Genomic DNA, 6853 nt, shown 5'->3' with positions numbered 1-6853 from the left:
CAAGAAGAAGTGTTGATTGCTATCAGAAAACTGAAATCGGGCAAAGCTGCAGGACCTGATGGTTTAATTGGGGAATTTTTTAAAGCAGCTAGCGAAGATGTGGTGTTGTTTTTAGTGAAACTGTTTAACGCTTTGTTTGATGAGGGAATCTATCCACAGAACTGGTACGATTCAGTTATTATACCGTTATTTAAGAAAGGAGATAGAAATGATACTAACAACTATAGGGGAATTTCATTGTGTGATATATGTAGTAAATTGTATGGTACTGTTGTTAATAATAGACTTAAAGAGTGGACTGAATTACATAATATTACAGGTGAATGTCAGGCTGGTTTCAAACAAAATTATTCTACTGTTGACCACATCTTCACTCTGCTTGCTGCTGTACAGAAACAATTTTCTAATAATCGCAAACTTTATGTAGCTTTCATTGATTTTGAGAAATGTTTTGACAGTATCTCACGCAGACTGCTCTGGCCAATTTTGATTAAAAATGGTATAAAGGGAAAGTTGTATAGATGTATTAAAAGTATGTATGCAATGGTCAAGGCTAAAATACGATGTGGTGCTCAACTAACAGATTTCATTAACTGTACAAAAGGTGTGAAGCAAGGAGACGTGTGCAGTCCAATTTTATTCGCTCTATTTATAAATGAGCTGGCATTGGAAATCATTGATAATGGTAGGCATGGTATTACTTTAAACCCTGACATTGTTGAATTGTTCATTCTACTGTTTGCCGATGATATTACTTTGCTGTCTGAAACTGTTGTTGGTCTGCAGTCACAACTACATAGTCTATATTTTGCTTCACAGCGCCTTGAGCTTAAAGTAAACATGGGGAAAAGTAACATCGTGGTTTTTCGTAAAGGTGGATATCTAGCTGCTCGTGAAGTTTGGTATTTTGGTGGGCAAAAAATGGAGGTAGTAAATGCATACAAGTATTTAGGTATTTATTTTTCTACCAAATTAAGCTTTAATTTTGCTTGTCAAGATCTAGTTGCCAGAGCAAAACGTGCAGTACTGTGTATTATGAGTAATTTGTATAAATTCGATAGACTGTCTTTGGATGTTTTTATCAAGCTTTTTGACTCACAAGTTCAACCTATTGTTCAGTATGGTGCTGAGGTATGGGGTCTGATGCAGGCAGCAACAGTAGAAAAGGTGCATTTGTTTGCTTTAAAACGTTTTTTAGGTGTTGACAGGCGTACTCCTAATGATCTTGTATATGGTGAATTTGGACGTTATCCCATTTACTTAAATTCATATGTACGTTGCATAAGATACTGGCTGAAACTGACAAGAATGGATGACAGTAGATTACCTCGTAAAGCATATAAGATGTTGTTTTCTCTAGATAGCAGAGGTAAATCTACTTGGGCATCACAGGTACGGTTGTGCCTGTGTCGATATGGTTTTCAGTATGTATGGATTAACCAAGGTGTAGCCTGTATTAATTCGTTTTTGGCATGTTTTAAGCAACGCATTATTGACTGCCGGTGGCAAGAGTGGGATAATCATATTCAGACTAGCGACCGGTTTGCATTGTACCGTACCTTTAAGACAACAAATCTTGTAGAAACATACTTGTCAATTCCAGTAAACAGACACATTTTAAATGTTTTGGTTAAATTTAGATTGGGTATTTCCAGACTTGCTTTACATACAGAAAGGTATAAAGCTGTAAGAGAAAATAATTTGGTCTGTCGTTTGTGTCAATCTAGTACTGAAGATGAATTGCATTTTGTTTTATGCTGCCCTGCACTGGAAAATCTAAGACGTCAATTTATTCCAGCAAAATTTTGTAGATATCCTTCGAACTTCAAACTTGCACTGTTGTTGTCTGTGAAAAATGAAACTATACTTTGCAATGTAGCTAAGTTCTTGTATTTTTCATTTAAATGTTTAGAAAATGCTGTTTAAGCATTAGTATTTTGTGATTATACATTGTCTTTTCTTCTGTTCACTTGAAACGACGCGTGTGTGGATTGCTGCTGCACACACGCTCTACTTTTGTGTAACCAGCCCCCTTCCGAAAGGGGCTAAGGCCTTAAAGGAATAAAATCTTGTTCTTGTTCTTGTTCTTGTTCTCTCTCTCTCTCTCTCTCTCTCTCTCTCTCTCTCTCTCTCTCTCTCTCTCTCTGTCTCTGTCTGTGACTGTACTTCAGACTTGTATCCGGTTACCAGCCTCGCTGTCTAGCCTGCTTAGTCATGGTTGACTGAACACTAATTGTTGCCATCTGTAACTTTTGTGCTGGCTGTGTGGACACTTTGTGTGCTATTCCGGATAAAGGCCATCATGGAGATTATAACGAGTATAACAAGTTACATACACTTGGCTTGATTTCATATAATGTAATGATGTCAAATTCGGATGGGGTCGTTCGTGACAAAATACAACTAAAAACATGTCTATAATTACTCGCTCAAAACTACAGAGATCTTTGGAATTCATCGAACACAAAAAGGATCACAATGAGGTAACTTTCACATGTAAACCCTGTTGCTTCCCGACATGGAGGGCAGTCATCCGATACAGATACGTGATTGACTTGCCTTCCCGAGGTTACTCCACAACATGGACAGATTACAAACGCAAGAGCGGACATGTTGAAATTATTGACTGTGAAGATGACTACTCAGCATCATCTATCGTCATCACCCCCACCCCAGCGCAGCTGGACCAAACCACTGTTCGTCTGCACCATGCGAGCCAGAAACTGCTGACCATGCATTTCTATCCCAAGACCAACATGTTTTTGGTCCAAGGCAAGCTGTGCCAGGACTGGGTGAGAGATGATTTTCAACGCTTACAGGGAGTGGTACACGGGCTGATGGACCTAGACAACATGTCTGGCAGTGCGTCACACGCCGTGTACAGCACCGTACCTCTGGACACGCCCCCTACTGCTGGCAATTCTTCCATCGCTATCGCTGCTGCTACTGAAGGTGGCGATGACTCGGACATCAGCGTCTCAAGCGACGACAGCACTGTTGCAGCTGCAACTGAAGGCAGTGACAACATCGTCTCGAGCGACGACAGCACTGTTGCAGCTGTTACGGAAGGTGGCGACGACTCGAACATCAGCGTCTCAAGCGACGACAGCACTGTCGCTGCTGCTACTGAAGGTGGCGGTGGCATCAGCGTCTCGAGCGACGACAGCACTGTCGCTGCTGTTACTGAAGGTGGCGGCGACATCATCGTCTTGAGCGACCACAGCACTGTCGCTGCTGTTTCTGAAGGTGGCAGTGACATCATCGTCTCGAGGGACGACAGCACTGTCGCCGCTGCTACTGAAGGTGGCGGTGACATCATCGTCTCGAGCGACCACAGCACTGTCGCCGCTGCTACTGAAGGTGGCGGTGACATCATCGTCTCGAGCGACCACAGCACTGTCGCCGCTGCTACTGAAGGTGGCGGTGACATCATCGTCTCGAGCGACCACAGCACTGTCGCCGCTGCTACTGAAGGTGGCGGTGACATCATCGTCTCGAGCGACCACAGCCCTGTCGCTGCTGCTAACAACAGCACCCCCAGCATCGACAACAAACATGCCGCTACTTCTGACATTGATGGTGACGGTGACGCTTCCACCGATAGTACAGACACTTGTGTACATGACATGCTCCGTGCCATGGTTGAGAAATTAGCCTCTGAACTAAGAGATCTCAAGGTCCAAACGGACAGAAAGATTAAGGCAAATGAGGGTGGGCGTGACAGAGAGGTGAAGGACTTAAGCGAGCGACTCACAGCTCTTTCCAGAGACAATGAGGGCTTAAAAAAGCGCTGTCAGGCTCTAGAGAGCAAGGTGAAAGACCTGCAGAAAGAGCCTCGGAACAAGACTGTCCAGCGCTCACCGTCTCCCGAAGCCCCACCCCTGCAACAGTCACCTCAAGGCAAAGTCGCTTATGCTCAGCCAATTAGCGTGACCACGAACTACGGCCGCTACGCCCATCACTCAATTGACACGGCACTCATTACCGAGCCTGAGCCCCAAGCTTGTAGCAGTCAGTCATCCCCGTCCTCCATGGTCCGCCCGCGGACTACCAAATCAACCGAGACGACAGACACTCAGAGGAAGACAGCTCTCCGCCTCCCAACCTCCTGCACGTGTCTGCTTATTGGAGACTCCAACCTTAGACGCGTGTCCAGGAGACGGCTTGATCGGTCAGGACAAACGGAGGTGAGAACCTTAAGTGGGATTACCACCCCTCAACTTACTACCGTCATTGCCAGCAGCAACACTTTTCCTGACGTTAGGAAGATTGTTCTGCATGTCGGCACGAATGACGACATACAAAACACGAGGGAACTTCAAAGAAACTATAAGACGCTATTATCTGAAATATCGCTACGCTTCCCTAATGCGGTCATCTTTGTCGCAGCCATCCCTCCACAGGCTCAGCGCAAAGTTACACGGCAGATTCTGCAAGTTAACACTGAGCTCGCGTCGCTATGTGATGGTGTAAAGGTGCAGTTCTTGGCACTGTCGGATATCTGGCGCCTTGACAGTGACGGTCAAACTGACCCAGACATATTGCAAGACAAGGTCCACTACTCTGCAAGGGGCCTGTCTCTACTCGTAAAGGACATCAAAGCCATCGTTTTTGAGAAGCGACTAGGCAGAGCTTCGTTTGCAGACGTCGTTCGAGGCGGAGCGCCTCCGCCCAAATCACACCAACCACTGCAAGAGAAGCAGCAGCAACAGTCACCTCACCAACAACAGCAATGGACACCTCATCAACAGCAGCAGCAGCTGCCACAACAGCAACAGCCGCCGCACCAGCAACAGCGGCAGCAACAGCAGCAACAACAGCCGCCGCACGAGCAACATCGGCAGCAGCAGCAACAGCCGCAACAACAGCAGCAGCAACTGTGGCAGAAACAGCCACCACTACTACCGCCACCGGTCAACCAACCATTTACTCAACAGCACGTCAGCCATCCCAGTCTCCCCTTGTCTCCACGTGGGGAACATCAATATCCCACAATGTATTACCCCCCTTGGATGAACGCCTTCAGGCAATATCAACTCAGCCCCTTTATGCACCCACACGCCCAGCCGTCCTTCTATGGGCAGTGGCCCCCCGGGATGCACCAAGCATCCTACTAAGTAGTTTCAAAAGGCTAATTCAAGCATGTACGTAGGGCGTGAGTGTATATGCGTATGTGTGAGTGAGTGTGTCTAAACTCATGTATCTGAAAGTACACTAATAAGTGTACCTAAACGAGTGTGATTTCGCACATGCGATTTCATAACTATTAACTATGTCGTTCAACACCTCCAGACATTGTGTTAATTTTGTCCACGACCCCCCAAGTATTCTGCTGCTTTAACAGTGTGAAAACATCTGCATCCAAACACGCGTGTGTTTCTTCTTTGTGTGTGTTAATCTACGATTCAGACCCGTTTGCGGAGAGACTATGAATGCCTCTGCTTAAAGAAAGTGAAATCGTGTTGGCGTTGTGGGGATTTAATGTAGCGCATCGTTCATCCCTGTTCGAACTGTTCAATTTTATTTTATCATATTCTGTATGTGTATGAGTGCAGTGCTAGCAGGAACATTTATAATTGCTGTGCATCGAACGCTTATAACATTTCGCAGAATTTTTTTAAATCCTGATTTATTACTTCTCACTTGACTTTTCCCTTAAGTTAGCCAGTTACTGAAGTCGTAACTTGTTTGCTTCACTTTTTACTCTTTGTGCATTAATTTTTCTCCGTGTTTGTTTATTGATTTCATCTCTCAGATTTTTGGTTGTTGTTAATAATTTTGTTTATTATATTATGAATTTAAACGTGTCAAAACACACTCTCCAGGTTGGACATCTTAATGTCTATCATCTCGTTAACAAAGTGCCTGATATATGCGTGCTGCTAAACCAAAACTCAAAGCCAGTTCATGTTTTTGGGATGAGCGAAACACGGCTCGACTCGAGAATTGCCGATAACTTGATTTACATTCCCCAATACTCTGTTTTGCGACGCGACAGCGCAAGGAAGAATCAGACAGGCATTGCAGTCTATATTCATGAATCAATTTCTGAATTTGCAACACGAAGAACTGATTTAGAGGACGACAATATTGAGTGCGTTTGGATTGAAGTAAAAAACTGTAAATCCTCGCCTCTGCTCATAGGTTATATATATCGTAACCCTGCCGAAACGTCGATTTGGTCAGAATACTTCATTCAGATGATGGATAAAGTCAAATCACGCAATAAAGATATTGTATTGCTTGGAGATTTTAATATTAATCTGAATAAGCCTCAAACAGTATGGAATTCAACAACAACTTTATTAGGTCTTCATCAACTGGTTCTGAACCCAACAAGAATAACAGACACAACTGCAACTCTTATTGATCACATATATACTGATAATAAGAAGATTGTTTCTAATGTGTATGTGTCCAATTCCAGTATTAGCGATCATATGCCTATTTTTTGTTCGGTCTCTATGCGCTTGCCTAAATCAGGACCAAAAGGCCACACGACCATAGAATACAGAAGTTTTAGACATTTTGATGAGTCTGCATTTTTTCGTGATCTTAGTGAAGCTCCATTTCAGAGCGTTTTTGATTTCAGTCTTGCAGAGGATGCTTTTGATCAATTGTATAGCATTTTAAGCACAATTATAGATAAACACGTGCCCCTGCGTCAGCATAGAGTAAAACATGCCAGACTTCCGCCTTGGTTAACATCAGATATTATAGAGGCGATGGCTCTGAGAGATTATTTCAAGGAAAATAAGATGACAGACGAATATAAACAGCAGAGGAATGAGGTGTTAAACCGTGTGAGACAATCCAAAACTGGTTACTTTGATAAATTAATTTCCGATAAGAA

Source organism: Littorina saxatilis, linkage group LG2 (genome assembly GCF_037325665.1).
Source record: "Littorina saxatilis isolate snail1 linkage group LG2, US_GU_Lsax_2.0, whole genome shotgun sequence".
In the NCBI taxonomy this organism is placed as follows: Eukaryota; Metazoa; Mollusca; class Gastropoda; order Littorinimorpha; family Littorinidae; genus Littorina; species Littorina saxatilis.
This window is presented reverse-complemented; position numbering follows the sequence as displayed.